At 47.7% G+C, this 17925-nt stretch overlaps 1 protein-coding gene across 2 annotated transcripts in view; it reads right to left on the reverse strand.

Annotated features, from left to right (window-relative positions):
• The window catches only part of Nckap5l (NCK associated protein 5 like), a 37895-nt gene extending 20669 nt beyond the window's left edge, over positions 1-17226 (reverse strand). For both annotated transcript variants that reach the window (XM_027396543.2, XM_027396544.2), the window contains exon 1: positions 17095-17226. The gene's annotated coding sequence lies outside the window, so the exon portion shown is untranslated. The remainder of the gene's footprint in view (positions 1-17094) is intronic.
• Positions 17227-17925: the final 699 nt, after the last annotated feature.

Raw genomic sequence — 17925 nt, forward strand, 5'->3', positions numbered from 1 at the left:
GATTTGGGACTGGTTGGTGGCCCAAAAGAAAAAGCCTGGTACAGGGTGAAACTCGCTGTGTAGACCAGGCTGACCTTGAACTCAGAAATCCTTCTGCCTCTGCCTCTTGAGTACTGGGATTAAGAGCCCAGCTAGGTTTATTATTATTACTATTATTATTGTTATTACTCCCCGCCCCCCCCCATCAGCACTGACTACCAGAAGTAGCTGTTTCCTTCAACCATGTGGTCCTGGATATCAAACTCAAGTCATGAGGCTTAGTGTCTTTACACACTAAACCATCTTACTAAACCTGTTTTTACACTTACTTAGAGAGCTGAGTGCATGCGAAAGTATTTATTATGTATACAACATTCTGCTTCCATGTGTATCTGCACACCAGAAGAGGGCACCAGATCTCATAACAGATGGTTGTGAGCCACCATGTGGGTGCTGGGAATTGAACTCAGGACCTCTGGAAGAGCAGTCAGTGCTCTTAACCTCTGAGCCATCTCTCCACCCCAGAAGAAAACTTCTTGGAGTCAGTTCTCTCCTTCACCACCAGGTTTCGGGAGATCAAACTCAAGCTTAGTGTCAAACGTCGTTACCAAGACAAGCAGTTTTACTGCTTTTTTAAAAATTATTTTATTTACTTATGCATATGAGTGCTGTATTTGCATGTGTGCCTGAATAACAGAAGAGGGCATTGGATCCCATTATAGATGGGTACAGGCCACTCTGTGGGTGCTGGGAATTGAACTCAGGATCTCTAGAAGGGCCACTGATCCATCTCTCCAACCCCCACTGGCCTTATTTTTCAGTGAATGAAATATATATTTAAAACTCTTAGTTCTAACACAACACAGGAATGTTAGCAAGAGGGTAGAGTGGGCTCTTCCCTGCTACTTCCTGGCTACCACTTTTCTATCTTGCCACAAGTCTAAAAGCAATGGTTTGAAGCCTGTGAAACTACAGACTAAGTAAATCTTGCCTTAAACAAATAAACAAACAAAACATAGCATTCATGCACCAAAAGGCCCGAGAATCACATTTGGTTGTTTTTGTTTCATTCTGTTTTTGCAGTGCTGGCGATCAAACCAAGGGATGAGCACTCTACCAACCAGGCTGCTGCATGGTCCCTGAGCATTACCTGTCCAGAACAGAGCCATCCAGAGCTAACAGGAAAAGGTCAATTTATCACTGTTACTACTACCCACACATGGGAACCATGGCTAATCTGAGAAATTAAGCTAAGCTATCTATCTATCTATCTATCTATCTGTCCATCCATCCATCATATCTACCTATCATCTATCTATAATCTGTCTATCGTCTATCTATCCATATCTACCTATCATCTATCTATAATCTATCTTCTATCATCTATCCATCCTATCTATCTATCTATCTATCTATCTATCTATCTATCTATCTATCTATCTATCCATCCATCCTATCGAATCTATCACATCTATCATCCACCCACCCACCCACCCACCCATCATTTTACAGTAGCTGAGGCTGGCCTGGACTCCTGGTCCTACTCTTCCACTTCCCTAGTCATGGTATTCCAGTGATGCACAAGCCAAGCCCAGATTGAATCAGTTTTGAAGATCCACTATTGGTAGTGGCTGAGGACCATAGGTCCTCTGATGGCATATCCATGGGAAAAGGAAAGGAAAGGATGGACACTCACTCCTGTCCGAGCTTTTGTTTATCTACTTTTCTCACCTTCTTTGCTCCAAGGAATCACTTTAGCTGTGTTACCCATCAAGGCCTCTAGCCGGAGTGGCCCTCATCACCATTCCTTCTCTACTCTCTTCAAACTTCTGTCAGCTACCCATCCTGTGTCCCCAGAGAGAACAAAGCCAGCAGCAGAAGTTCCCTCTAATCTCCTGTGACATTTTTTTCCCTAGTTCTGTAAGAATCTTCTGACCAGGCAAGGTGGCACACATTTTTAATCCCAGCAAGGCAGAGGCAGAGGCAGAGAGGCAGAGAGGCAGAGAGGCAGAGAGGCAGAGAGGCAGAGAGGCAGAGAGGCAGAGAGGCAGAGAGGCAGAGAGGCAGAGAGGCAGAGAGGCAGAGAGGCAGAGGCAGGAGGGTCAGTCTCTATGAACTCAAGGCTAGCCAGGTCTACACACTGAGTCCCAGCTCATGAAAGCTACATGTTGAGACCCTATCTCAAAACAACCAAACAGCACTAGGAACCCTCCCTACTTACTCATTACCTAGAGTAAGCATAAAAGCTGAGTCCGTCTCAGACCAAAAGCTAAGCTGCAATGAAGACTCCCAGAGAAAGCTGCAAAGAACACTCAGAGACCAGAGCGGCTGCCAGAAAGAAGCAGAGAGCAGCCAGGATGCTTGGAGAGGGTTAAAACCCTGAGGCACCTGGAACGGATACTCTGCTAAGCTGCCTGCAGGCTTCAAAGTGTGCTCCAGGTTCCCAGCTTTGCAGGTTATCATGCTGGAGTTGGCTTCAGTGATGCAGCTGTCTTTGAGTATTTCTGTTCCTGTAGTAACCCCAATAAAGCTGAACAGTTCACCAAGTTGGGCTTTTATGGTATCCATACTTTGGTCTGTTGTGGGTTCCCTATCTGGAGTGAGTAGATGTATGTGTTGTGTTTCTCTGGAAAAAGTTTTGTCACATAACACCAAGTTTCTCAAACAAACAAGAAAACAAAACCAAATGAAACACCTCAAAGAACAGAACCAAAACTAATAGAAGAAGGGCCACTTCTCTTGTCCTGAGGAGCAACATCACTACCACAACAGCAAATCCAACCAGCATTTCCCAGTCCTCACAGCTTCTCACGTTTCTGGGTACCACTTCTTCCTGCACTTACTCTACCAACCATACAGTCCACACATTCACAGTGTGCCTGCTGGGCATGGTGGTATGCTATGTTGGGGTGCTCAGAGGGCTCTCATGGAAGGTCAGTCTGAGATGAGACCTGCCTTAAAGAACACCTACAGATTACAAAACGTACAGACAACTCAGTGGGTTTCACTATACTATGGTAAGTGCGCCAATCACATCCATTTTAGGACATTCTTTACTCTTGTCTTTCTCCTGAGCAGCTTCCGCCAGTCTAGCCCTAGGGAACCACTGTCTGTCTTCTGTCTCCATGGTTTCTTTATTCTAGACATTTTGCTTGAATGGAGCCACACAGTAAGCAGCCTGTTGTGATTGGCTCCTTTCACCCTGTTTACAGTATGTTCAGAGTTCACCAGTGTTGTGAGCTTTATTGCTTTACAGCTCAGTCTGTGTGCACAACCCATGTTTTGTTTAACTGCTCACCTGAAGGTGAGCACTTGGGCTGTCTCCACCTCTTGACTAGTATGAATCTTATAATCTATGGGCACATTTTGTGTATGGCTGCATGTTTTCAGTTCTCTTAGGAATCTATGGAATTGCTGGGGCATGGGACCTAGGTCTAGTTGTTTGAGGAAACACCAGACTGTCTTCCAAAGCAGTGTTAACATTTCATCAAAGAATGAGGGTTGCAGTTTCTTCACACCCTTGTTGCTTGTTACCTGGTTTTCTGACCCCAGTCACTCTTAACAGTGTGAACTGGTATTTCATTGTGTGGTTTGTTTTTTGCTTTTGTTTTTGTTTTTAAAGACAGGGTTTCTCTGTGTAGCTCTGGCTGTCCTGGAACTCACTCTGGAGACCAGGCTGGCCTCAAACTCAGAGAGATCAGCCTGCCTCTACCTCCCAGGTGGCTGGGACTAAAGGTGTGCGCTACCACCACCGGCTTGCTTTATAGCTCTGGCTGGTCTGGAACTTGCTATCTAGATCCTGGCTTTGAATTCACAAGAGATCCTCCTGCCTCTGCCTTCTGAGTGCTAGGATTAAAATACGAATACTACCATACCAGTTCTTCATTGTGGTTCTGGTTTATAATTCCCAGGTGGTTTGCAATGTTGGCCAATTCTTAGGGCCTTCTCCCCGCCCCCTAAGATTTATATTTATTTTATGAATATGGGTGTTTTCTTGAATGTTAAGTCTGAATATCATATGTGTACAGTTCCCTGGGGGGGAGGTCAGAAGAGTCAAATCCTCTGGAACTGGATTGGTTGTGAGCCACTATGTGGGTGCTGGGGATTGAACCCGGGTCCTCTGGAAGAGCAGCCAGTGCACTTAACTGCTGAGCCATCTCTCCAACCCCTCCAGTTTTTAAAGTTTTACCTAAAAAAGTATTTATTTGATCCTCTATCCATTTTCAAACTGGGTTTTCTAGACATTAGAATTTACATGTCCTAGAAACAAACCTCTTAGAACATATGATTTGCAAATATTTCACCCCATTCTGTGGGAGAATAGTTATTTCCTTGAGGGAATTTTTTTTTTTTTTTTTTGGTTCTGGACTTTTTCAGCTTTCTAACTTCTCGTTCTGTGTGTGTGTGTGTGTGTGTGTGTGTGTGTGTGAGTGTGTGTGTGTGTGAGTGTGTGTATACTTAAAAGATATGTTACTATTTGTATGGTTTTCAGGATCAAATGTGTTCAATGCCAGGCTAAACCAGGTTTTACATTTATTATTATTATTATTTTGTCTTGTTGAGGATTATATCCAAGCACAAATGGAAAACCAATCACTGTGTGTGCAGTAAAGACACTGCAGGTGACTCCCACCTCGCTGAGAGATCCAGGTCAAAGCAGCCTCCTTCCTGAAATGATCTCACACTGAGAGACACTGTTTGCTAGGCATCCCTACCAGCTTGATCAGCAAGAAGTTAGTATCCTACAAACCCAAGTTAGGAAGACAGTCTCCAAAATGCCCCAGTTCCCTTCAAAGTATCCAGGTCATGAAAGGTGGGGCAAGATTTAAGAGCTACCATGACCTGGTGACTGACTGACATGTGGGATTCTGGGACAACAGTAGGAAAGCTGGTAGAATGTGAGTAAATTCTGTGATTTATCTTCTAAACATTGTTATACTAAAGAAAACCATACAAAGCCGGGTGGTAGTGCGCACGCCTTTAGTCCCAGCACTCCGGAGGCAGAGGCAGGCAGATCTCTGTGAGTCTGCAGCCAGCCTGATCTACAAAGTGAGTACAGGCTAGCCAAGGCTATGTAGTGAGACTCTCCCAAAACCAAAAATCCACACCAAAACAAAACAAACATAAAAGCCTATATTTTCTCTTTGCAATTAACATTTTGGAAGGTACTACATTAAGATTATACAACCATTCTGTTTCTCATATTTCTACCTACTGATTTTAGGATTCATCAATCAATCTTGCTTATGAGAAGTACTGTGGTTCAATTTCTCTCATCCCTTGTCCATTCATTAACTGGGAGTTCTTCTGTAAGGAAAAACTGTCCCTCTATCTCCATTTATTCAATTACATACTTCTAGTATTGTGGATTAATTAAGTTTTATTCTTTGTGTAATAATCCAACAGTCCATCACTTTCACTGCTCAAACTCCAGCTTGTTATTGAGTTTCGGGTTCTTTTGTGTCCTTTCGGAAGCCCCCCTACCCCCCTAGCACACCCTTACTTTCTGGCTGGGAATATAGCTGTGTGGTAGAAGGGCTCACTTAATATAGGCCTTGGATTCAATTTCCAGCATTGTGAAAAAGAAAAAAATAAAACCAAAAGCTCTCAGCTCCTGCTCAGAGTCGGTGACTCCCTCCAACACTGACAACAGCCTTTCTGTGTGGACACAATGCTGGGCTCTCGGGAAATTAACTCAGCGCTCGATCAACTCTTCTGGGATTTCTTGGACTCTACAGTCCAGTAAGGGATGTAATATACACTGAAAACCAGCAGCATTTGTATAACGTGACACAGAAATAAATCAAGGGCTGGTGAGACACTCGCCAAATAGACATCACTGGCTGAGTAACCCCAATGCCGAAGTCAATCCTAGGAAACTACACAAGAAGAGGTGGATCCCTGTGCACTCCAGGCCAGCCAGGGCCCCCAGCAAGACCCTGTCTCAACCCCTCTGTCCCCAAAAGTTCAAACCTCATAAACTCATTGAAAAAAAAGTTTAACCCTTAAAAAAAAAAAAAGTTAAGGCACCAGGCAGGCAAGTATTATATAGACATACAGGCAGGCAAAACACCCATATAATTAAAATCAAATGGTAACTACAAAATAGTACAATACTTTGGAATAAATTTAACCAAGAAAGTAAACGACCTCTACATAGAAACCTGTAAAATGATGAAAGAAACTGAATAAAACACAATTAGATGCAAAGACAGCACATGCTCATGGACTGTACTGTTGAAATTTCCATGCTATTCAGTGATCTACAGATTCAATGCAACCTCTATCAAAACCCCAATGGTAATTTTCACAGAAACAGAAAGAAAAAGTTAATGTTTGTGTGAAACCATAAAAACCTGAATAGACGAAGCAATCTTGAACAAGAACAAAATGGGAGGCCTCACTAAAAATTCTATTCCAAAGCTACAGCAATCAAAACAGGATGGTATTGGCATTTAAAAGGAAAAAGGCCACAGAACCTATGGGCAAGGAGTTTGGGGATTATGATATCTCAAACAAAAGTAAAATTAGGCAAATTGGGTCATATTAAACTAAAAAGCTGTACAACAAACTGCTTAGCTGGTTAGCACTGTGAGAAAATAACTCACACAGTAGAAATGCCTGTAACCCACATCTTTTAAAGATTTATTTATTTATTTATTTATTTATTAATTATGTATACAGTGTTCTGCCTGCATATATTCCTGCAGGTCAGAAGAGGGCACCAGATCTCATAACGGATGGTTATGAGCCACCATGTGGCTGCTGGGAATCGAACTCAAGACCTCTGGAAGAGCAGCGAGTGCTCTTAACCTCTGAGCCATTTCTCCAGCCCTGTAACACACATTTGACAGGGTTAATATCAGAAGTATAAGCGCTGGAGAGACAGCTCAGTGCTTGCAATTGCTGGCTGCTTCTCCAGAGGACCTGGGTGCAAATCCACATGGATGCTCACAACTGTCTGTAACTCCAGTTCCAGGGGATCTGACACCTTCTTCTGGTCTCTTTGGTCACCAGGTATACAATGGCACACAGACAAGACATGTAGGCAAAACACCCATAAATACATAAATATCAAAAAATTAAAATGGACAAAGGACTTGAAATGTTCTTTCTCAAGAGATGTTCAAATGACCAATAAATGTATAAATAATGCTTACCACCACTAACCCTCAGGGAATAGAAATCAAAATACCAGGCGTTGGTGGCATCCACCTTTAGTCCCAGCATTTGGGAGGCAAAGGCAAGCAGATCTCTGTGAGTTCAAGGCCAGCCTGGTCAATAGAGCTAGTTCCAGGACAGGCTCCAGAGCAATACAGAGAAACCCTGTCCCAAAAAACAAAACAAAACAAAACAAAAAACAAACAAAAAAAAAAGTGAAAAATATAACAAGTGTTGGCCAAGATACAGAGAAGAAGGAGAATGGCTGGTAGGAATGTAAACTAGCACAGCGCTTACTGAAAGCAGTACAGAAGCCCCTCAAAATATCAAAATAGAAATACCCCATAACCCAGCAATCCCATTACTGAGTATACAGCCAATGTTATACACAATAACCAGGACACAGAATCAGCTTCCTACAGATGAATGACAAACCAACTGAGACACACAAACACACTGCAATACTATTCTGTCTTCAAAATTAAGGAAATCTTGTCATTTGCCACAACATGAAAAATACAGAGGGAACAAGTGAGGTACACAGAGATAACTACCATGTGCTCCCCCTTTCTATGTGAAATTGGAAAAAGTGGACCACGTAGATTCTGAAGAAAATGGCAGTTACCAGGGCTAGGGTTTGAGGATGGGGCAGCACTGGTCAGTTACACAGCAGGCAGTACATATGTTAATTAGCTTGATTCCGTGACTGAAAACTTACCAAGCTGGGCTGGGCTGATAGCACAGACCTGTAATCTCAGCTATTTGGTAGGCTGAGGCAGGAGGATCTGAAGTTCAAGGCCATCCTGAGCTTGTAGACTGAGGTTACGGCTAGCCTGGGTAACTTGGTGAGGCCCTGAACACTTATCTAGCATGGGGTCCTAGGTTCAAACCCCTGTACTACAACAACTACAACAACAAAACCCAAAGAACAAAAAAACACACTGTAAACCAGGCGGTGGTGGCACACTCCTTTAATCCCAGCGCTCGGGAGGCAGGGGCAGGTGGCTCTCTGTGAGTTCAAGGGGCTCCAGGACTGGCCAGGGCTACACAGAGAAACCCTGCTTAGAAAAACAAAACAAAAATTGTGTGTTACATCCAAATGTACGTATTTTTTATTGGTTGACTTTGGTACCCTATGAAGCAGAAGTGCACACACGAATCGAGGAGACAGGAAACTTGGGCTGCATGTGAGAACCGGTTGATTCACTGCAGCCAGAGGGCACCCAAAGGTGAGTATTTTTCATGTTCTGATCTAGGGTAGACATTGACTCTTCTCCCACCCCTGGGTAGGGGTCAGTATCCTGGACATGGGATGGAGAGACCACAAGAGTGTATGCTGCAGCTCATTCAAGAGGATCTGTGTTCGTATCCTCAGTACACACAAACTGGCAGGGCCACCTCACGGCCCTCTGCTTATAACCATAACTGGGGAGACAGACAGGTGGGTCCCAGGAGTTCTCTGCCCAGCCAGACTAGCCAAAAACAGTGTGCTTCAGGTTTAGTGAGAGAGCATGTCTCAAGGGAAGAAGGCACAAAGTGACAGACAGAACACCAGCGTCGTCTTCTGCCCTAGGAACACACACCCCACACACAAGCACGTACGTATCAAATACACATTACAAAGGGGTGGGGAGACACTAGGTGTAATGAGAGTCACATGTTGGGGCTTTAGAAAGGGCAGAGGCAGAGGTCCCTGAAGGTGACAACAGAGCTGACTGTTGGAACAAACAATGGCTACTGCTCAAAGATGACAGTGCCTGGGTGGCTGGGTCAGGCTCACCCATAGTCCCAGGAAAGCTGGTCAGATAGCCTTCCAGCTCTCCACACTTGACCTCAGTACCCACTCCTTTAAGCTCTGTACGTAGGTTTCTTTGTAACAGGAACAGGCTCTGGCCAGCCTTTTGAACCTAGGTAGCTCCAGTGGGTCAAGCCCAGCTGTCCCCTCCTAAGCTGGCAGCTCAGACCTGGAGGGGACTGTAGGTCCACTTCACCGACAGGCTCTCACCTTTGCTCTTTCCCATCTGTTTACAAATGGAAGTGTGATTTCTGGCTAGGTCAGGCCCTAGCCAGAACGGAGAAGAGACTGGGAAAGGCCAGGAACACCTCTGGCCCTCGATTTTATTCTCTGTAAAATGAGTCCCCTTCGACACCTCTGCCAACTGGGTACAGAAGGATGGTATCATGGAAGGGCTGTGGTTGGGCAGAACCTCCCAGACATGAAGGATGGTGGTGTGGTTGTGCCACTCACGGTGCCTTTGGGAACTAGCTGCCTGCTTTGATGTTGCTTTTCTCAAGGCCTGAAGGCCTTCCAGGAAAGCAGTGGGGGAGGAGAGGAAGGGACTGCAGAGCCAAGAGTGTTTGCTGCCTTCTGGGGAGGGGGCTCAGGAAGTGAGGTGCTGTCTACAGAGGAAGTGAGAAGCAAACACCCCCGAACTTCCCTTCTGCCACAGGGAGGGAATCTAGGTTTCAGCTTTAGCAGAGCTGTGGGCCCAGGGATGGGGAAACAGAAGGTAACAGTCCAAGGTGGGGGAGAAAGGAAGGAGGCCTTGGACACAAAGGAAGTCAGGAGCCTAGGATGTCCCCACACTTGGGAAGTGGAGAGAACAGAACCACTGAGCTAGGCTGTGAAAGCCAGCACTCTAGCTCACGTGGTGCATATCTGCAGCCTTGGCTAGGCGCCTGCTTTCAGCAGTGCCCAGCCACACAGCTCGGCACGCGTCTCCGCTCACATGAATGCACACCAAGCTGGGGCAGAAGCTTTGACGAGTGCTTACGCTTCCAGTCCACACCTTTTCTTTAAAGTTGACATAGATTTGTAATGATTTATGGGGTACAGTATCCTAATTCAATACATGTATACAGTCTGTGACAATCACATCAGGATTGCACGTGGCCTTTCTTTGCAGCCCTTATCACAGCTGCATTTTACAACTGTCCAATGCTTGATAAATGTGGACTTTCTTGATAGTGAGCTCTAAAATATCTGCTGGCTTCATGAGTGGCCTTGCACTGCTTAAAAATTCCTCAGCAGCTGCTTGGACATGGATCCCGGCATCTGAATGAAGATCAGCTTGATCTGCCACAAGCTTGATTTGGCCAATGAATTCTGACAGTGATTTGCAATCAAATGGGGGAACCTGAGGTGGGTGCTATGGCTAGAGTATCTGCAAACCACTCCCCATGAAACCCTCAGTTTTAGGGTGAGAGTACAAAGAGTCGGGGTCACTGAGAGGTGATGAGGTTAGGGGTGGCGTCCTTTAGGATGAAATTAGTGCCCTTACAAAAGAGGCCGTGAACTGGTAGTGGTAGCTCATGGCTGTAATCTCAATACTAAGGGGACTGAAAGAAAGGTTACCAAAGTTCAGGTGCAAGGTCAGCCTGGAATACAGTGAGATCTGTTCTGAACAAGAACAGAAACAACACAGAGGCCTTAATTACAGCCAGGCTCCTCAGGCCTCTTTCATCTGTCTAACTCCTAGAGAAACCTCTAGACGCTTTCTAGTACACGAGAACACAATAACAATGAGAAGGCTTTATCTTTGAACCTGAAACCTGTTCTTTGCTAGACACTGAATATTTGTCACAAGCTTGATCTTGTACTCCTCGGCCTCTAAAGCTGTCAGAAAGAAACGTCTGTTGCTCGTAACATCGGAAGCTCATGTAACTTTGCTATGGCAGCCTGCAGCCAGAGGCATGGAGAATTCCTCCAGCACTCAGGGGTTGCTTGCCAGTAGAAGGGCAGATGGACAGTGTAGGTAACAGAGGGGGAAAGAGAATACACATGTGTGTGTTTGCTTTTGTATAAAGAAACTCTGCAGAGGCAAGCATGGTGACACACGCCTATAAGCGAAGGCAGGACAATTGTATTGCCAGATCAGGCTAGGCTGGCTACACAGTGAGATCCTTCCTCAAAAAAGAAAAAAAAAAAAAAAAGTAAGAGTGGCAGCTCAGTGGTAGGGGTTTGCTGAGCACACACCGAGTACCCGGTTTGATCCTGAGCAAAAGCAAAACAACTGGATGCTTAAGTGAGAAACTAGTAAGATGTTATCTATGAGAAGGGGGACTGAAGAAGAGAGTATGAGTTCTCACTGCATGCCTTTTTTAAAAAGTATTTTGATTTTTCAACTTTGTGAAAAATAAAACTCTAGGCCATACATGCAGTGGTGGTGACACCTTTATAATCCCAGCATTTGGGAGGCAGAGGCAGGTGGATCTCTGTGAGTGTGAGACCAGCCTGGTGTACAGAGCCAGTTCTGGGACAGCCAGGACTACACAGAGAAACTCTGTCTCAAAAAAACACAAAACAAACCAACCCCCCCCTACAAAAAAAAAAAAAAAAAGAAAACCAACCAATGAACCAAACAAGCTTCCATTGTAGCACACACCTCTCATGCTATGTATGACCCCAGTACAAGTCTACCTAACACCAGCTCTAAAATACTTTTTTTTTTTTTTGAGACAGGGTCTCACTTTATAGCCCCATTATGTAGGCCAAGCTGGTCTCAAACTCATGGGGTGCTGGGATTAGAGGCATGTGCCTCCATGCCTGGCTAAAATAACTTTTGAGATGTTATAATGAGTTTGGGGTTGGACACACCCTTTTAATCTCAGCATTTGGGAGGCAGAGGCAGACAGATCTCTTGAATTCAAGGTCAGCATCACCTACAGAGAGTTACAGGACAGCTAGGGCTGCATAGAGAGACTTGGTCTCCAGGAGTCAGAGGATGTACAAGGGTAGTACAACCCTTGTCTGGGATATGTCCTTACAGCCCTGGGTCCATCACCAGCACTCCAAAAATAAAACACATAGAAGTGGAGAGTGGCTCACACTTGTAATCTACTGCTTGGAAAGCTGAAGAATGACTACAAATTTAATCCTAGCACTCAGGGGGCAGAGTCAGATCTGAGTTTGACACCAGCCTGGTCTACAGAAGGAGTTCCAGGACAGGCTCCAAAGCTACACAGAGAATCCCTGTCTTGAAAAACCGGGGGTGGTGGGGTGGTCGTGGGGATAGGCAAATGACTTCTGGAAATGCCTAGAGCTGCTGTGGGCAATTTCTGGGGGGGTGTTACAAAAGGATCAATCATAACCCCTATATCAACCCAGTTGTGTAAAGTGAATCAGCCTTTGGAAACTTAACCCCTAGGACCACACCCCAGGAGATCCAGGGTCCTTCACAGCTTCTCCCTAAGGATCAGAATCAAATTTAGGCTGAGATGGAAGAGAAATGCAGACCAAGTAATACCTACTGCTCAGGCCCTGCTGGTGACAATATCAACACCAGCATGGATCAACCCTCCTTTTAAAAGACCTGTTTAAAACAAACAAACAAACAAAAACAGTGCTCCAGATGGAACTGGGGCTTTTCAAGCTCTTTACTATTGGGTTACAGCCCTGGCCTGGTAATTTTTCTTTTTTAAATAAAAAGCTTAGTTGAGTGCTGAGCTCCCAGAGCTCAAGGATCAGCACAAGATTCAGGATGCTGTGCCTAACTGGGTTCTTCTAAGCACCTACTGGGTTTTTAGAAATCAGTAATAACAGCAATGATAATTCACCTTAATAACAGCCTGCCCCCCTCACACCTCTTTCATCTTCATAACTTCCAGAGCTGGGAAAAACGGTAATTATGGAGCAGGTGCCACACCCCAGTGATGATGTGTTATTAATTCACGAGCCCTGGCTGGGAAACTGAGGCTCAGGGAGAAGGATCTTGTTCCAGTGCAGCTAAGACCCCTGGTACTTGAGTGGCAGGGCAATTGGGAACTGGAAGTGTCGCAGTTTTGGGAAGATGTTCAAGGGGCTTGTGCATTTACTCCAGATGTGGGTGGGGAAGAAGGTGCCGACAGACCACAGATATGTGTCCCAAGCGTTCTCACAAAGCTGCAGCAGGACCCGGTGGGCAGCCCTGGCAGAATTAGGGCCTTTGTCTTTGAGTCCCTGTTGTACTGTACTGGAGTACAGGGAAGCAAGTCAATGGCTGCCTGAGCCATCCCTAGTTGAGGGGACCACAGGGTAAGAGAGGGATCCCCACTCCACAGTTTGCACATCACAAGATGAGGCAATGGCTGGTCAGTGAGTGGGGCAACTGGCACACTTGCTTAGGGTGTGAAGACCTAAGCAAGAGCAAGTCAAGACTAGGAACTACAGTTCAGGACCTGGCATTTGTAAGGCTCTGGGTTCAATCTTCAGCACAGGAAAAAAAAAAAAAATCACTAAAAAACTGTTTCTTGACCAGTTTTCAAGCGTATCATTGTAGCACCTATCTACCTTTGGCAATTGTCTTCAAATAATGAGGTCCTTCCTGCAGCAAGGTCTGTCTTGTCACTACTGTGGGACACAGCAGAGGATACCCTGGTGGCCTGTCACTCAAGAGGGCAGGTGGAAACCCACAGTGGACCTTTCCCACTTGTATCCAAGGAGGGAAGCAGTGAAACTCAAATTAGGATAGTAGATAACAAGATTCTGCAGATATACTTACAGCCTACTGTGTGCCTAGCACTGTGCCAATGCTGGAAACAGAAACCTCAGCTCCCAGGGAACTGGAAAGGCCAGGGCAGGAAGCCATCAATGATCCCGTCTTCTGGTGCTCTAGCTTTTCTTCAGCCAGTCAGAAAGCTAACCAAAGCTCTCAGGGAACCCTAGACTAACACTCTAAATAGCTATCTAAGTTCAAGAACTGGCTTTCTTTGATTTAAGCACAACCAATGAGATATTAAGACAGAAAACGATGTAAAACCGGAGACCGGAGGCTTGAATCCCACCACATGAATCAATTCCTTTCTGTCAGTTTCCCTGTTTGGGGTAGGAGTGTTGAGAGCAGGTCTCACTATGCAGCCCTGGCTATCCTGAAACTCACTCTGTAGACCAGGCTGGCCTTGAACTCACAGAGGTTTGCTTGCCTCTGCCTCCTGAGGGCTGAGATTAAAGGGCAAGGGCCACCATACCCAGCTCAGTTTCCCCATTTTTAACTTGAAGGTGGGCCTTGGACTAGATTTTTCTCTCTTATTCCTTCCAGCTTGTGGAGGCTCTACATTGTTTTGATGTGTGGCAGATCTCAGATTGATTTACATAAATTTGCATGTTCAATCAAAACCCCCAAATTCCAAGTATAGAAAATCCAATCACTCTATTAGTGCAGCCAGACAGGCTGGAGGGGCTGCCAGGTTCAGGCGAATGTTGTCAAGGCAGACAGTGGTAGCAACGGGACTTGTGGGAGGGGCTGAGGGAAGCAGGAGGGAAAAGGGGCACCTGTTTTGAGAGACAGAGCTCTGGTGACTCAGGTCTGCAAACCAGGCATCCTCATCCCTCACCTAGGCTGTCCTTTCTCCTTCACAGGGCCTGGGGCTGGCCAGCCTCAGAGCCATTCCTCAAGATGGGATTGCCGATTCTGCCTAGCAACAGCTGCATCCTTCACTCTGATAGGAACTCCACTGCTTTCTGGGAAACTGACCTCCCTGGGAGTTTCCATTAGCCATTATAAGGGCTTCACAAGAGTTAAGAGGGTTTCTTGGGGTTTAACCTACAAGCCTTCTGCAGAGGCTTACTCACAGGGTAGTGGGGCTGAGCCTAGAGGGCTCCCCAGGTCTAGGGCAGCTGACAGGAAAAGACAGTGCAGGAGAATGTGCCTCAAATCCCAGGGCCTCTTTAACCACCACAATCTCTGACAATATTCCCTTTCACTTGGGAGACTTAGGATGAAAATAAACATGAAGCCTTCTGGCTCTTGGGCTGGAAAGCAAGTCCTAACCTGGAGTACAGAGTCCTGAAAGGGCCCTACCTCAAAGAGACAAGGGGGCTGGGAAAGACAGGGCTGTGGCTGCATCTCTTTGCTGCTTGCGAGCTGGGGTGAACACAGAGGTGCAGTGTGTAGAGCCAGCAGGTAGGATGGGCAACAGCAGTGGGGCCCTCCTTGCCCTCTTCCCACAAGAGGGTGGATGAATGTGCAGGTTCTCTGGCTCAGATCCTAAAACAAGTCTCAACAGCTGAGATGCAAACTGTCTCCTGGGAATCTGCCTACCCCACTGGCCCTTGGCTGCCTCCTCCTCTTCTCTCAACCCCTCCCCAACGATCCAACTCAAAAGACTGGCCCAGTCATGATGTCTCACCTTGATGGGTGGGCCAGACCTGAGCCAGCAGGAGTTCATATCCCAAGGCACCAGGGTGAGCAGAAGAGGACTATTCACAGGCAGAAGAGAGTTGTTCTCTCAATCCAAAAGTCTAACACAGACAAACTGTGGCCCAGCATTTTAGCTCTCTTAATGGAGCCACCCTGCTGGAGGACCTCTCTCCCCTCTCCAGGCACCCACCATTGGGAGGGATTTTTTTTTTTTCAATCTTTCTGGTTTTACTGCTGAGCTTTGAAGATGAAGATTCAGCCCTGTAGAAGCAAACTATCTTGCACAAGGTCAGAGCAGGCTGGAGTGCAGGGCCCAAAGCGCCTGACCCTGGGCCCACACGCAAACCTTCCCTGCCTCCTTCCCTGCAGCCCGGAATGAAAGCATCCCTGTCTAGGCTTTTACTCTCTCAAAGGCTGGAGCTGGAGGAGGATACTATAAAGCCAAAGACACCTTAAGCATGGAGCACAGGCGCTGGAAGCAAAACCCAACGATCTCTGTGGGAATGCCTCTCTAAACAAAAATACTCGTGGTTTCTCTGGAGCAAGAAACCCTACTCATCTCACACTGGGGCTGGGGTTCAAAATCTGAGAGCCAGGCTTTCAGGCCAGATTGGAAGGGGTTTCTGTAAGATAAAAGAGGGTCTACAACAAAGCAATTGTGCAATGTTCACTTCCCCTCAAAGGATCGGGCACACAATAGTTAGATTCTTTCTCCACGGTTCCTCAAGCCAGTTCTGGTCCCCGGCTTCTGTCTCCAACCACTTCCTCTGGCTGACAATTGTGTTTAAGCAGGAGGACCCGCTGGAGAAAGGAAGAGAGAGTTCGTGGAGAGGAGAATAACAGATTACCTTTAAAGCTAAGGAAGCCCTCAAGCCTAAGACCTCTGGCTCCGGGGAAGCGGCCGTTAAAAAGCAGCTGCTGGGCAGGCTGGGTGGGTTTGGCTGAGCCCTCTGGAAAGCCAAACCTATGGGGAGGTGAAGGCCTTCTGTGCCCTTGGGACAGCGCCAAGGCTAGAGAAAGAAGAGGGGCCTTCCGCCCAGGATGTGAAGAGAGAGAGTTGGGGTCCCAACAGCCGCTTTCCCGGGCCTGCTAAACCAAGGCAATATCGGGCACAGATCCATTCTCTGCATTTCTTTTAGCACCCCGGCCCGAACCCAGAAAGCCTTTTCTGTCGGGGCTACCCTGTCCCTACTCCAGCCCAGCCCTTCTCCCCCTTAGCCTCCTCTATTCAGCACGCAGTTTGTCGGGTTCCCTCCTTCCCATTGCCCCTCAGAGCCTCAGCGGGGTTGTTCCCAAGACCTGGTCACTCCGCCTTTCCCCGCCTCCCCCACGCCCTACAGCCCCGGGCCACAGGGACTGGAAGGAGTACGAAGGGGTGCCCCAGGCTCCAGCCTGCGCCTGCGCTTTGGGGAGAGCCCCCACCTCCACCCCCGGCAACCCAGCACCGCTAACACAGTACCGGGACCGTGGGATACGGGTAGGGTGGGATGCGCAGTGGGGGCAAGGTCAGTGCTTTCAAAGAGGGAGGGAGACCCGCCACCGGAACATCCCCCACTCCCGAAAGTTTCCCTTCCGGGGCCACCGAGTGTGCGCGGGGATGGCGCTAGGGGCGAGAGGGGGTGGGGTGGGGGGTGGACAAAGTCACAACAGGACCCCTCCTGGGAGAGTGCGCCGGGAGGGACAGGCAGGCGGCGAGGTGCCGGCCGGAAGCCTCGCTGCCCCTTCAAGCCCTAAGGCTGCCACCAGAGCCTTTCACTCCACACTCCGCGGCCCCCGCCCAGGACGTACGGCCCCCCACCTCAAAGCCCGTTAAATGCCAATCAGGCATTTAACTCACCGAGATCAGGTGCAGAGCTCGGCAGGCCTGGTCCGCCGGGTCCATGGCCGCATCTTGTGTGGGGGGGGACAGAAAAAGAGGGGTACCGGAGCCGCCTCTTGATGTCAAGGCTTTAAAGGGGCCAACGAGCCCCGCCCCTCGCCCAGACCCTGCCTCCCTCCTCCCGCGCAGCCAATCTGCGCTCGCCCAGGGCGCGCGCCCCGCCCAGCTCTGGCCAGATGTTCCCAGGACGCGAGCTAAGTCTGCCCGGCCCGCGCGCGCCGCTTCCGCCCGCCCGCCCGGGTGGGAAGGGCCTTTCCCCTCCCCCTCAACGAAGAAAACTCTCTTCTCCAGGCCTGAGCTGACCGGCAAAACCTTCTCCCCAGTGCCCGGGGTTGGGGATGCCGGGCCGGGCCCGGGGCATCGGGGCGTTTAGAACAGAGAGAACTAAGTAGGTTCCTGCGGGCCCACGGGCATGCGCTTCTGCGTCTGTGGGTTTGGGCGTGCACGTGTGTGTGGTTGAGAGCGTGTTTGTAATTTGCCTTCCTGCTTACGTGTGGGGTGTAAATCTATCGGAAGATGCCTGAGTGTCTCCTTGGCCTTAGATGCTCCCGTCTCTCTCTTCCTTCTCTAAGACGGGGTCTCCCCAGATATCTGGAAACTGGTCGAAGAACCGGCACCGTTTGTAGAAAGCAGTGCGGGTTTAAGAGGCAAGGCAGACTTGGGCGGGCGTGATTGCTCACGCTTTTAATCCTCGCACTCAGGAAGCAGAGGCAGGCAGATATCTAGTGCAGAAAAAGGACACTGCCTTCCTTGGTTTTTAGCCACTTCCTATCGGGGAAGAGGAAAGTG

This window comes from Cricetulus griseus, chromosome 2 (genome assembly GCF_003668045.3).
Source record: "Cricetulus griseus strain 17A/GY chromosome 2, alternate assembly CriGri-PICRH-1.0, whole genome shotgun sequence".
NCBI lineage: Eukaryota > Metazoa > Chordata > Mammalia > Rodentia > Cricetidae > Cricetulus > Cricetulus griseus.